The sequence below is a fragment of the Cnephaeus nilssonii genome (assembly GCF_951640355.1).
Source record: "Cnephaeus nilssonii genome assembly, chromosome: 8".
NCBI lineage: Eukaryota > Metazoa > Chordata > Mammalia > Chiroptera > Vespertilionidae > Cnephaeus > Cnephaeus nilssonii.
The window spans coordinates 67,203,515-67,217,971 of NC_137079.1; the positions used below are offsets into that span (position 1 = coordinate 67,203,515).

Below are 14,457 nucleotides of genomic sequence, written 5' to 3' on the forward strand. Positions count from 1 at the left end.
TCTCTAGTTTTTCATAGAAATATAAACATTCATATATCAATAAATACTAGATTATCTTTCCAAGTAAATAGGACATATAACCAAAAACATAAATAAAAAGACTAAGGAACTGAATAAGTTAAAATGAAAGTGTTTATTTGGTAAAAGACATAATAAACATTATTGAAACAAAAATAACAGACCACTGGGATAAATATTATTAGTGTACTTGATAGAGAACTACAAATAACAATTTTAATTTAACGCAAACAACTCCTATCCTATCTAATAATAGCGTACCATGTAAATTACCATCACTCCGCTACGCCCACGATTGGGCGGCGGAGGCTGGGGGGCGGGACTCAGGGTGGCCTATCCGGCCATTGAGAGGCACGGATCCGCTGCCACTGAGCGGGGCTGCGCTGCTGTTGAGAGGCTCAGGGGGCGGGACTCCCGCCCCCTGTGCCTCTCAACGGCCAGATCCGGCCGCTGAGGGGGTCCCACCCCCTGCGCCTCTCAACAGCAGGGGAGACCCCCTCAGCGGCCGCGGATCATCAAAAGTGGGGGAGCGAGCTCTGGCCTCAGTCAGCGAGCCACGGAAACCACGGAAACCCGGCAGAGGATGGAGAGCAGCGACGAGGAAGACATGGAGAAGCACCGCATCCACCTACGCCCCGTCACTCTGCGCACACGCTGCACCTCCTGCCCTGTGAAGTGCGGGTTAACCGGCCCGCCCCTGTGGGGCGCTTTTTCACCCCGGCCATCCGTCAGGGTCCCGATGGACTCAAAGTGTCCTTTCGGGGCCGCAGTCTGAGGGGTGAGGAGGTGGAGGTGCTGCCTGGCCTGCTGGGATACGTGATGGTGATGAAGAGCAGTCGGTGGGGAAGCAGGACTTTTCAGCGGGATCCGACAAGGAGGAGCAGGAGCTGGTGGAACCCCCGGAGGCGCTGGAGCGGGACTTCAACCGCTTTATTCGTGCCTCTGCCAGTTTCAGCCGCTTCATCCTGTGGGGCCTGGAGAGCATCCCTGGCCCGGATGCCAAAGTGCATGCGGCCCTGACCTGGCCCAGCCTCGCTGAAGCGATCCATAAACAGGTGCCGCAGGACTGAGAACCAGCGCTTGAAACTGGAAGCCACCGATCCCTTCACCAGCTCTCCACTTTGGATCCACTGAGTCCACCACCCCAATAAATGAGCTCTTTCACAGCAAAAAGAAAAACAAAAACAAAAAAAAACAAAAGTGGGGGACCTGGGTGCCTGTCTGCTCCGGCACCAGGCCTTTCAGAAGCCTCCACCGAGCCGGAGGCTTCTGAAAGGCCTGGTGCACGAGTGGACAGGCACCCAGCTCCACTGTGAAAAGCGAAAGCGTGTAGGGGACCCTACACGTGCATGATTCAATCATGCACTGGGCCTCTAGTACATTAATAAGTAAAATAACTCAATTAAAAATATTAAATGTTCCAATAATTCACAGAATAGAAATGCAAAAGGACTATTAACATTCTGTAAGATATCTCACATTACTAGAAGCCAGGAAAATGTAAATTGAACTAAAAATTAGATATCATATTTTACTGTCACCCTGAAAGGTATAGAAGAATAAATATTCTTACACATTGTTGGTACAACTGTAAATTACAGAAATTTTAGTAAATTATAGTATTTATTAAAATTTAAAATATATGTGCATTTAAAAACAGCCTTTTTCTTTGGTGTAATTTCTCTACAGATATGGAAGTATCAATAATTGAGAAATTGGCATGAATACAATTAGAAAAATTCAGTAACAGTGTGGATTCCCAAGTAAAGAATAATGGTTGAATATTGATTGATAGAAACTATAAACTATTAAAAGACTAGAAGCCTGATGCATGAAGATTCGTGCTAGAATGGGCTTTCCTTTCCCTGGCTGCCGGCACCGCCTTTCCACTCCGGCCCAGCCCCTTTCCACTCAGGTCCCGGAGCCGTCTCTTTCAGCTCTGGGAGCCACCTCTTTCCACTCCAGCCCCGCCTTCCCATGCTACCCAGAGGCCCTGAGAAACCTGGGGTGGGACAGAATGCCTTCATCGTTGCCATGGCAACGACGCAGGCGTCCCTCCCCTTCACTCGGCACCTGTGTATGCAAATTAACCGCCATTCTTGTTGGGTTACTTTGCATATCACTCTTGATTGGCTGGTGGCGTAGCGGAGGTACGGTCAATTTACATGTTTGTCTATTATTAGGTAAGATGACAAGTGTAATGTATATTAAATAAACATGTATTTTATCAATTTGGAAGGATATCCATATTTTAAGTGGAAAAAGGTAGAAATGTTTTAAATATAATCTTATATATTTTAAATGAAACAAATCAAACAAAAGAAAAATTTTAATATGTATGTATTTGAACAAAGGTACTATTATGGAAAGATATGCTGTATACCAAATCTTTAATAAATTTTAATTCTCTATATTCAATCAATATACATGCTTTTAGTTTTTTGCAGGATTATATTATTACCACTGAAATGTCATGTATCAGTAGGTCAATCTGACCTTAACCTAGAGTAATGTTTCGCACTATTTATATTTTAGTCTTTAGCATACTTGCTTTTGTGATTCTAACTCTAATACTATTTTGCTTTTGCCTTCTCCTGCACAAAACAGCTATCTGACCACAATGCTATTGGCTCTTAAGTCAGTACCTAAAACTATTTCTGCATTTCCAACTCTCTCTATATATATTACTTTTGTTTGTTTATTGCTTTCTCTAAGTAAGTACTGACTATTTCATAGAATATTTTTTAAATGTAAACAAAATATATTAGAAAAGGAAGATGAGACCACTACATACTAAATACTTGTTTTGTGTCACACAACTTGCTACTTGTATTCAGTGTCTATAAACTTGACACTTATTTGTAAAAATCTTATTTGGAGAGAAATGAGCAGAATCTTACTAATAGTACATACACACAAGAAAAATACTGGTATAAATGGGGACAAAAGAACAGAGTGAATGAATTTGATTCAAAATAGAGTTAAGGAAGATATCCAGAAGCAACATAAAGGGACCAAAAACTGTGTTTATTTTTCCATATCTTAAACTGTTCATGTTCTAGCAGGCTGTGTCTGTCTCACCTTCTCCAGTATGTTAGACATGTGGTGTAGAGCAAGGATGATAGACCAGGTACAGAAACTCACAAGGGCAGAAAACCCCGGATGCCTAGCAAGGAGCAAACTTGGGCAAACAAGAACCTCATTCTCAAGATAACCTTTCCCTCCCTAGCATATCACTGGTCATGCAGTTTGGACCCCTGATCTTTCATATTGCTGGTCTGGCAGTTTAGACACCACCACCCTCCCCGCCCTCCCCTTGATGTTTTCCTCCCTAAAGATAACATTTAGGCCTCAGTTGTATTTCAGCTCCAGGCCAGAAAAACAGCAAAACCAGACAAATGACGCTATGGCTGCATCAGGACCAGCTATGTTGATTAATGACCTCCTTCCCTAACACCAACCAATCAGTGGAGACCAGGACCCTGAAAGAGCACACCTAGAAAGCTGATGAATATTCTATTAAGACTCTCCCAGAGACCTCCTCCAAGATTTCTACCTGAAAGAGAGAGAGAGAAATACACTCAGGACAAAGGACCCAAGTGGGCTCTCCCTCCAAAGAGCATACCTGTGTCATTCCCCCATAGGAATGTTTCCCTAACCTCTAAGGAACCCCATGAGACATGCAACCAGGGGAGCAATGGGCAGTGGCAGCTCATCCCAGGCTATCCCCATGATCCTGTCTCCAAGCCCCCTTTTCTCTGACTTCCCAGTGAGCTAAAGTAGCCCAGCCTAAGCTCTCCGGTTGTTTCTCCTATGCCCTTCCTTGTTTCACTTTCCTAAGTATATTTTTGTTGAGGTCAATACATCCTTGTATTCTTTACCTTAACACTTTGCACTCGCTAGCTTTTTTCTCGATTCCTTTATTCTACTCAGGATTTAATTTTTTAAATACCCCAGATTTTACAAAGCGCGGCAGTAGAATAAAAAACTGGAGTTTCTTTTCATACAAACTTATTTATTTGGATTTTTTAATATTTCAAATTATTGATACATTCAAAGAGTAATTTTAATCTCTATGCTAACCGTATCGAGTCACACTCGACATCCGAGTGCAAAAGGTTAAATTTTGTTGACCTTAAAATCTTTTCTGCAGGGATGAGAAGAACTGAAGTCCCAGCTGGTAACCCCAATCGGTAAAAAGTAGGCCTGAAATAAGATCTGATCATGACACCATTGCAATTCAAAGGCAGGGTAAAGGATAGTCATTTAGAGAAACAAATAAATAAAGTTCTGTATTTTCAGGCTTTGTTTTACACAATTATCCAAAAATGTTTATTTTTTCAAGACATATTTTACTATCAATGGCAAGATTCTCATTAAGCTATAAAGCTTTCAACACCACATTATATAATCAACTATAGGCCCAGTGCACGAAATTCATGCACGGGGGGGTGGGGGGGTTGTCCTTCAGCCCAGCCTGCACCCTCTCCAATCTGGGACATCCCTCTCACAATCCAGGACTGCTGGCTCCCAACTGCTCACCTGCCTACCTTCCTGATTGCCCCTAACAGCTTCTGCCTGACAGCCTGATCACCCCCTAACCACTCCCCTGCCAGCCTGATTGATATCTAACTGCTCCCCTGCCAGGCTGTTTGCCCCTAACTGCCTTCCCTTGCAGGCCTGGTCACCCCTAACTGCCCTCCCCTGCAGGCCTGGGCCCCTCCCAACTGTTCCTCCCTGCAGGCCTGGTTGCTCCCAACTTCTCTCCTCTGCCGGCTTGGTCACCCTTAAGTGCCCTCCTCTGCAGGCTTGATTGCTCCCAACTGCCCTCCCTTACAGGCCTGGTCTCTCCCAACTGCCCTCCCCTGCTGTCCTGATCGCTCACAACTGCCCTCCCTTGCAGGCCTGGTCCCTCGCAACTGCCCTCCCCTGCTGGCATCTTGTGGCGGCCATCTTGTGTCCACATGGGGGCAGCCATCTTGTGTGTTGGAGTGATGGTCAATCTGCATATTACTCTTTTATTAGATAGGATAGAGGCCTGGTGCATGGGTGGGGGCCAGTGGGGGTTCTCTTGGGGTGTGGGGAGGCCTGAGAGAGGGGCCTGTGGTGGTTTGCAGGCCTGCCACGCCCCCCAGTGACCGAATTGGAGGCTCTGGTATCTGGGATTTATTTATCTTCTACAATTGAAACTTTGTAGCCTGGAGCGGAGACAAGCCTCCTGCTTGTTCCGTGGTGGCAGCCATTTCTGTTGGAATGTATTTATCTTCTATAATTGAAACTTTGTAGCCTGGAATGGAGGCCTAGGCCAGCCAGGGCAGGTGGAAAGCTTGGCTTCCTCCATTGCCTGGGAAACCCAAACCTCCCTCCTGCTCTCTGTGGCCGTAGCATTCTTGGTTGGGTTTATTTGCATATTCACTCCTGATTGGCTGATGGGCATGGCTTGTGGCATGGCTTGTGGGTGTAGTGGAGTGATGGTTAATTTGCATATTACTCTTTTATTAGATAGGATGTGAAGTTGACAAGAGTCATATCATTTTTTCTTTTTTTTCATGCTTAGTCTGCACTGGCTTCCATAACATAATATCATATATTGGATGGCTTAAACAACAGGAATTTATTTTCTCACAGTTTTGAAAGTTGGGAGGTCTAAAGTCAAGGTTGCAGGATGTTTGGTTTTGGGTGAGACCTCTTTTCCTATCTTGTAGATGGTCACCTTCTCCCTGTTTCTTCAGATGGCCTTTATTTCCTGCATGTGCATGGAGAGATCTCTCTCTCTCTCTTTTCCTTATAAATCACCAATGCTTTCAGATTAGGAACCCACCCTTATGACCTCATTTTAACCTTAATTATTTCCTAAAAGCTTGATTTGCAAATATAGTGAGCAAGGCTTCAAAGTATGGATTTTGGGAGAACACAATTAAATAAAAATATGCTGATGTTTATTACTTTAGTTACTTATTTCAAAGTGATTTCTGAATATCTATTATAAACAGGGAAATAGAGGATACAATGGTGTGTAAAATTAATTATAATGGAGGTAATATATGTAAACTTATGTATTTATTCATTATCTTATTCTTCCAGTAAACATTTTCAAAAGCCTATTCTAGGTACTATGAAACATAAATGGCCAAAATATGAGGTAAATAATTTTAATCCTTGAAATTTGGGGAAAATGTGAAATGTTTCTGTTGTCATATCAAATAATCAGTCACTAATATTTTTGAACACCTGCTCTATCCCCAACATTTTAGAATCTATTTTGGGAAATAAAAATGGCAGCATATAGCATAGACATTTTGCATAGACCCTTATATTTTGGAGTGATTTTATGATTGATGTTTGTTCATCCTCTTCTTCTCAAACATACCCCTGACTGTAAGCTTCTTTAGAACAGAAGTCTGTTTTGCTCATAATTGTATGTGTCTACCCAGTCTCTACACACATAAACCATCATAAATTTCACTAACTGGATATATAAATCACTATAAGCATATTTAAGCTTCCAAGATTAGTAGTAACAACAACAACAACAACTACAAAAACACCTCTTAAAATATGGGCTTTTAAAGCCTGATTGCATTGTATCAATATTTAGGACCTAGTAAATATCCATCTCGGTGTGCTTCCCAGCCCAATTTCCTGAGTCACTGAATGAAGAAGGTTGTCCCTGAGAATCATATTGGGCATTTAATAACTCACATATAAATCTTGTTGCATTAAGCCACTGAAAGCTGGAGGTTTATTTGTTACTGAATCATAGTCTCTCCCATTTTGAAAAATACAGATGTTAAGATGCATAAATTTATTAACTAGCTATTAATAGATAAGAAATGCGTAAAATTATATTTGTAACTTCTTTTTAAAGAAATACAATATCTAGGTTTATTTTAGATTTTATTTAAAGTCTCTATTTAGAATTACTCATCTTTAAAGATTAAATTAATAATCTTTAAAGGAATACTAAAGGCTGCAAGCCTAAGTACATTTTCTCTGATTTGAATTAACAAACATTGCTATGATAATTATTACTCTGTTATTAAATCAACTTTGCTACAATACTATCTCTTCTCCTTATTTAACAAATTAACTTCTTACTCAAGTGTGCTTATGGAGAAAAATCTCATAAATGTCTCTTCTTTATTTTTTATAGATAGTACTTTAATATTTGGTAAAGAATCCATATCTAGGGAATATTATTTCTACCCAATAACAGCATATCTTTTCCCCTCTTGGTTACCATGGTTTTATAAAATACAAAAGGCTGCCTTCCATTGTATTCTTATGAAACACTCCAGTGTAATTTAAAGGTATGTAACTTGAAATTTCACTTCCCAACTTGAATCCCAGGATCTAGAGTTTAATCTCTTGTTCTATGGTTTGCTGTCATACCAACATGAAGCATGGTGATAGGGGAGCCAGAAGCAGAGTGCAGTCAGTTCCAAGGAAAAGTTGCATGTTGAGTGTTTGGCTGGAGGGAAATCACTTCTGATGTCCTTCCCTGTGGAAGTTCTTTTCTAGCATCTTAAAACATGATATTTTATCCAACTTGGGAACCAATAATTTAAAATTGGCTCACTAAGGCTTTATAATAATGTGTCAAACATATAAAAAAAAACACCTCTTTTGTAGAGCTAAATTTCATTTTATAATAAGTCAAACATCGCCCCAAGGAGCTTTGCTCAGTGGGTAGAGCATCGACCTGAGGACTGAAGGGTCCCCAGTTCAATACCAGTCAAGGGCATGTTCATACCTTGGTTGTGGGCTCCATCCCCGGCCCTAGTCAGGGTGGTGCAGGAGGGAACCAATCATGTGTGATACATCGATGTTTCTCTCTCTGTGTCTCTCCTTCTCCATTTCAGTCTCTAAAAATCAATGGAAAGGGAGCACTAAAATGGTGGTAAAGTGAGTAGAAGTTACACTGACACAGTCTGAGGACCAAACTGGAATTACAATGAAAAATCACCTGAATAATAACTGAAGACTAGCTGGAGAGAACCCTGATAACCAAGGACAGAAGGTGAAGACCACATAGAAGCTGATAGGAAGTATGGAGATGCAAAAGGCCTGGCTGTGTTCCCACACTCAGCAGCTGAAGTTCCAGAGAGATAGCTGAACTGTGGGGGTTCCACTGAGAACTCTGGGGTCTAAACCCCAAGCTGAGCTCCCCTGCCCAGAGCCCCAGAACTGAGAAAGGTGCCTACATAACATCTGGATGTGAAAAGCAACAGGGTTGCTGTCTGCATTGGAGAGATAGCTGGAAATACAGGCATCCTCTTAAAGAGCCTCTACACAAAATTTTGTGTGCAGCTACTCACCTGGGCTCCAGCAGGGAGAGGGCAGAGTGTGCTATTGCTGTGTGAGCAGAAGCCAGGTTTGGGACCTCTTGGGTTAGAGCTCAGAAGGCAACCACTGTGGTATCCTGTGCTCAGTCAGTTCCTCATACTGACCAAATCTTAAGGGATAGTGACCAATCAGAGGGGATATCAAGGCACAAAGATCTGAAGCCTTTATAACCTGTAGAGAAAAGGAACTCAGTGGGACTCTTTCCCCCTCCCCACGTGGGAGTCTGTGCTTGCTTCTCAATAAATTTCCCCGTTTTACTACACCACCTTTCATCCATGGTTTCATTATTCTACACCACCGGACAAGACTAGAACCATCCTGCCCAGGGAACACCACACGTTCCAGTCCAATTTTCCTGTTTCATTAGGAGTAACAGAAGGGGCAGAAAGTGAACAAGGGAAAGAGAATGTGTTTGAGGACATAATGGCAGAAAACTTCCCTAACTTGGTGAAGGAAAAGTCACACAAGTTCAGGATGCACAGAGAGTCCCAAGCAAGAAGAACCCTACAAAGGAGTTCCCATAAGGCTGACACCTGATTTCTCATCAGAAACTCTACAGGCCAGAAGGGAATGGCATGAAGTACTCAAGGAAATGAAAAGCAAGTTTCTAAAACCAAAATTACTATATCTAGCAATGCTATCAGACAAAAGTCTAAAGGGGTTTTTCACCATACAACCAGCACTGTAAGAAATGCTAAAAGGACTGCTATAATGAGAAGAAATATATATATAGAGAGAAACATAGGCATGTAGAATTAAAATGGCAATAAATTAGTACCTATCAATAATAACTTTAAATGTAAATGGATTAAATGCTCCAATAAAAAGATGTAGGGTAGCTGAATGAATACAAAAACATGACCCAACTATATGCTATCTACAGAGGATGAGAATGAAGAGATGGGAAAAGATTTTCCATGAAAATGGAAATGAAAAAAAAAGCTGGAATAACAATACTCGTATCTGACAAAATAGACTTCAAAATGAAGGTTATCATAAGAGACAATAAAGGTCTCTACATAATACTAAAGGGATCGATCCAACAAGAGGATATAACCCTGGTAAACATATTTGCACCCAATATAAATTTAAAAAAAAAACAACAAAAATTTGTGGAGGACTTTAAGAGAGCAATTGACAGTAATACAGTCCTAGTAGGGGATTTTAACACCTGGCTGACTTCACTGCTTAGATCTTACAGACAAAAAATTAACAAGGAAATAGTGACTCTAAGTGATACACTGGATCAGATGGATTTAATTGACATTTATAGGACATTTTATCCCAAAGCTACAGAATATATAATCTTCTCAAGTGCACATGGGCCATTGTCAAAGATAGACCACCTGGCCACCATGATTGCATAGATATATAGACAAATCTCTAGTTAAAAAGTCCTTTACTCATTAATTGCTTTCCTTTTCAAAGAAACACGTGGTTTCAAACTGGAGCCCTCCCAAAATAAGCCATTTATTTGCCCTGTTTATACTGTGGTCCTTTTAAGCCAAAGGAAAAAAACATACCAACTTCTAGGAAAGACACTAAGTGTAGACTGATCTTTATCATCAGCATAAAAATAACAATATCAGTACATAATTTGAAGTTTTGGGAGGAAATTAAATTTTTATATGTAGCTTTTTTCTGATTCGGGTCTTCAGAGCATAGAGATTTTTTCTAATGGTTGAGAATTCCCAGGCAAGTTCCAAAATAATAAAAAGGAAAACAATAGTAACAATAAGATAAAAACTAATTATAATTTTGGTTAGTTATGATCTGGTACTAATGTGCCAGAGACCCAGTTAAAAATGTGCATTATCACACTTCATTTTTACCCCAGTGCTATGAAAAGACATGTATTGCTATTGTCATCTCTAATTTATAGATGAGAATACTAATGGTTAATAATAAAAATATGTATCATAAAGACAACATTGTTTTCATGACAATGAGACAATATAAATTATTCATCATTGTTTTCTTTCATAATGACACATGATTAGGTATTTATTATATTGAAGTTTAGCAATGTACTTATTCATAACTCTTGAATTTGTTTTCCAAGTCTGTTTACTGATTGAAAAACAAAATTTTTTATTGTGATGTTTTTCTTTTTCAGTTTTATTGTTAAAAAGGTTTAATATTTGAAGTAAGTTTTCAGTTAAGCAGAGACTTTTTTTTTATCATACTTTAACCTTGCCTAGTTCTCCAATTATTGGCTTCGCAAACCTGTGTTTATCACCTTAAAATTTCTGTACCACAGGAATGCATTGCACAGTTGCAGAAAGGTGTAATTCACTGAGATCCTAATGACAGATGATATCTTATGAGATTAAAATACATATCCTTATGAAAATTAGCTGTTTTTACATAGTTCCCAAATTGTAACAAAATTATTCTAACTTTATTACATTCAACTTAAGAATAATTATGTTAAAAGATGGTCATAATTTAGTCTTATGTAATAAATGTCTCTGATAACTTCATTTTCAGACATATTTTAATGGATGCTAAATTATATTTTGAATCTTTGCTTCCTTAAGTGTGAGCTCTAGCAGTCTCAAACCAGGTTAAGCTTTCCCGAAATGGTTCTGTGTTACAAATAATCAGAGTAAAGTGGGCTTGGAATTGCTCTTTCAACATGAAAGTATTATTTCTCGAGCATTTTGCTTTGTTTTGGAAATTTCCTTTCCTGTCCCCTAAATGTTTTTTGTTTTGTTTTGTTTGTTTGTTTGTTTTCCTAAGCCAAGATATGAGGCAAATACACAATTGAATTTCAATGGGTTGGGAAAATATAATCTGTACCGTTATTTAACATAGTGACAACACAGCCCAATGAGTATTCCTTATAGTCAGAAGTCTTTGAGATAGTTAGCAAGTATTAATATAGTGATAATTACTGCCTCAAGTCTCTCCTACATATGTTTAAAGAGTCTTTATTCTTTTTTGGACCTCAAATTATAGTTCCTAAAATTATAGATAAGCATTACTTACTTATTAAAATTCTAAACATAAATAAGTAGAAATTTTATATCTATTAAGTTTTTCTTGATAGACTCAAGGATTTATTAAAAATATTCTAGAGTTTTCTGGGCTTAAATGGAAAAGTTTCTAATGTGGGCTGATGACTATAATAAACTGTAGAAATCTTAAACAATAGATAGAAATAAATCTTAAACAATAGAGAGTGCTAATCCTTAGTAGCTCTGAGGTAGAGTCCAGGAAGATTATGCATTTCAAAATGTTTCATAGAAGGGAGTTCCATTTATGGTAACGGAAGAATCTAAAATAATAAAAGTGCAATATACTAATTAGACCGGATGTCCTTCTAGATGACCTTTTAGACAAATCTGGGGCTGCGAGGGAAGCCCAGGTCCCAGGTGCCTGTTGGTGGCCGGAGGGAAGCCCGGGTTCTGGGTGCCAGAAGGAAACCGATTCCAGCAGCCGGGGGAAGGAAAGCCTACTCTTGCACGAATTTCGTGCATCAAGCCTCTAGTAAACTATAACAGACTTACCCACCTCCCAACCCCCCACAGATAAACATGAACATATCTGGAAACATCTATCAGCTGCCTCTTGTATGTTCCACACTGGGGATTAAGCCTGCCACTGGGCATGTGCCCTGACCAGGATCAAACTAGCAACCTCTCGGTGCATGGATTGACTCTCAACTACTGAGCCATAGTGGCCCATCTCAAGTAGATTTTTTATAAATTACATTGGATTCTCCATATGGGCAATGCTACTGTCTGTGGATAAATTCTATTGTCTGTGGATAAAGACAGTTTTACTTCTTGCTTTCAAATACATATATATATATATATATATATATATATATATATATATATACATACATATATATATATATATATATATAATCATCTTTGGACAAAATACTTTTAATAATACAACTTTTTAAATGCACTGGGCATGTGACCATAAGCAGACAGAAACTGGTAGTCTAACTTTTGAAAAGGTTAATAAGTTGGTTGCAATTAGTAATGATGTGCCTTTGGTCTGAGGGCACTCCCTAGTGGTTCTGTCCAGGAGAGTTGAAAAGCTATCAGAAAATAGTAATCTTACTGACTGGAGGGGTCAGAAGGTGGTGTTTGTGGGTTTCCAGCAGAATTGTGAGCATTAACAACAACAACAACAAAACTAAAGCCAATCTTACACAAAGCCTTTTAAAAATAAAGAATTAAAAAATAATACCTAATTACTTTATGAGGCCAGTATAATTTGGGAAAGAAAATGAGGCAAATATATTAGACAAAAAGAAAATATTAGACTTCTAAACCTATATGAAAATATTAATAAAAGCCCTCATTACAGGGGTACAGGGGAATACCAGAAGACCTGGTGTCATGTCATAAATATACTGACAGACCTTCTGGCAGGTTCACTAACATTATTGACTTACAAAGGAGTTTTTACTTACCTATGAATTTTTTAACAAGTTTTACATGGTCCAAGATTACTTCTGGTATAAAATAAAATAAATAAAATAAAGATAAGATAAGATAAGGTAAAATAAATAAAATAAAATAATAAAAAATATAATATGCAATATCAGGGGCAAAAATCACTTATCTGTGTAAGTTGAATATTCTAAAATAAAATAGTTTAATTATGTCACTGTATTTCAAGAAGATTAATTCTACCACAGAAGACCCAATAGCTAAAGCAATTTTGAGCAAGAAGGACAAAGCTGGGACATCACATATCCTGATTTCACACTATATTATAAAACTATAGTAATCAAAACAGTATAATACTGGCATAGAAACAAACACAGAGATCAATAAAATAGAACAACAAGCCAAGAAATAAATACACACATATATGTTTAATAAATTTTCAACAACAGTGCCAAGGATACAAAATGAGAAAAGGACAGTCTCATCAATAAGTGGTATTGGGAGAACTGGATAGCCACATACAAAAGAAGTTGAACACTTATACCACTCACAAAAATCAACTCAAAATGGGTTAAAGACTTAAATGTAAGACCTAAAACTGAAACTCCTAGGAGGAAACATAGGTGGGAAACTTCTTGACATTGGTTTTGGCAGAGATTTTTGGAAATGTCACCTAAAGCATAGGCAACAAAAGCAAAAATAAACTAGTAGGACTAAATCAATCTAAAATTTCTGCACAACAACAAAAAAAAATCAACAAACTGAAAAGGCAACCTTGGGTAGGAGAAAATATATAAAAACCATATATTCAATAAGAAGTTAATATCTAAAACATATAAAGAACTCACACAACTCAATAGCAAACAAACAAATAATCCAATACAATGGGCAAAGGACCTAAATGTACATTTCCTCTAAAAAGACATATAATTGGGCAACTTTTACATGAAAAGATGCTTAATACCAGGGAAAGCAAGTCAAAATACAATAGATATGCTACACCTGTTAGGATGGCTGTTATCTATAATAATAAAAGGGTAATATGCTAATTAGACCGGACATTGGATGTCATTCCGGAAGTTCTTCCTGATGAAGACAGGGTCGAAGGGAAGCCAGCAGGTGACCCAAGGGAAGCCAACCTGGGTCCTAGGTGCCTGCGGGTGGCCGGAGAAGGGAAGCAGCCCTGGTCCCGCATGTTGGAAGGAAGCCGGTGCCGGCAGCCAGGGTAAGGAAGGCCTACCCTTGCACAAATTTTCATGCATTGGGCCTCTAGTCATATATCTTACCAAATAATAGACAAACATGTAAATTAACCGTACCTTCGCTACACCCTTAGCCAATCAGAGTGAGGATGCAAATTAACCCCCAAAAAGTTGGCGCTTAATTTGCATACATAGGCGCCCAGTGCCTGTGTCCCAGGAACATCCTGGCACCCAGGTCACTGTGAGGTAAGGCTGTGTGGGCCCAGAGCAGCCTGGAAAAGGCCTGAGCCAGGGGGTTTCTGGGCAGCGCCAAGCCTGCAATCAGAACGAGGGGGCAGGAGCGGAGCCTGCAATTGCAGGGAGCTGGGGGTCCGCTCCTGCCCAAGGATGATCACAGGGAGCTGGGGGTCTACTCCTGCCCAAGGCCAATCGCAGGGAGCTGGGAGTCCGCTCCTGCCCAAGGCTGAAAGCCTGGG

General features: G+C 39.5%; 1 pseudogene across 1 annotated transcript; it reads left to right on the top strand.

The window, feature by feature from the left end:
• The first annotated feature begins 531 nt into the window (after nt 1-531).
• Nucleotides 532-1,088, top strand: LOC307104364 (ribonuclease H2 subunit C-like; annotated as a pseudogene). The gene has a single exon. The product of its transcript is annotated as a ribonuclease H2 subunit C-like (transcript).
• The last annotated feature ends 13,369 nt before the right edge of the window (nt 1,089-14,457 follow it).